We start from the raw sequence: 508 nt of genomic DNA, 5'->3' as shown, positions 1-508 counted from the left end.
AGAAATGACTCCTCTGAATTCATATATTATATGCACACTATCTGCTGATAGAAGAACTTTACAAATCAAAGAGCAGCTAAACTAATTTATTTGAGGGTGTGTTACTCTATTTGTGGTGTGTTATTACCATTGTAAAATTATGTGCACTGAAGTAAAACAAGACTGTCTAACATCTTTTATTTAGATTGAAACTATGTTTTTACAAAGAAGCAAAACGTACTGGTGTATTCCTCTCAACCATAAAGGACCGTAGTCAGTGCGGTATATGTTGTAGGCAGAACACATTGAGGCAGAGCGGCTCCAACCCAGGACGGTCTACCATACATGGTAAATCCTCCACGATCTCCCATAGCCGTCTGGTAACCTACAGTGAATTGCAAATGGTAAATGCTATGGTTGATTATAAATGTAATGTAATCAAAACAAATTAGTGATTAGTTTGTCCAGTGAGAATGCTACCTGTGGTATCTCCTAGCAGCAGATGTTCTCAGCTTCTGTGGGCATGGTT

General features: G+C 38.2%; 1 long non-coding RNA gene across 1 annotated transcript; it reads right to left on the bottom strand.

The window, feature by feature from the left end:
• Nucleotides 1–167: 167 nt before the first annotated feature.
• Nucleotides 168–508, bottom strand: LOC147820126 (uncharacterized). Its single transcript, XR_015437630.1, has 2 exons — nucleotides 460–508; nucleotides 168–364 (listed from the first exon to the last, which is right to left on the bottom strand). It is a non-coding gene; the product is annotated as an uncharacterized LOC147820126 (long non-coding RNA).

This window comes from Seriola lalandi, unplaced genomic scaffold (assembly GCF_002814215.2).
Source record: "Seriola lalandi dorsalis isolate HSWRI2012SDOR001 ecotype SW California unplaced genomic scaffold, Sedor1 jcf7180001992964, whole genome shotgun sequence".
Classification (NCBI taxonomy): Eukaryota; Metazoa; Chordata; class Actinopteri; order Carangiformes; family Carangidae; genus Seriola; species Seriola lalandi.
This window is presented reverse-complemented; position numbering and strand designations above follow the sequence as displayed.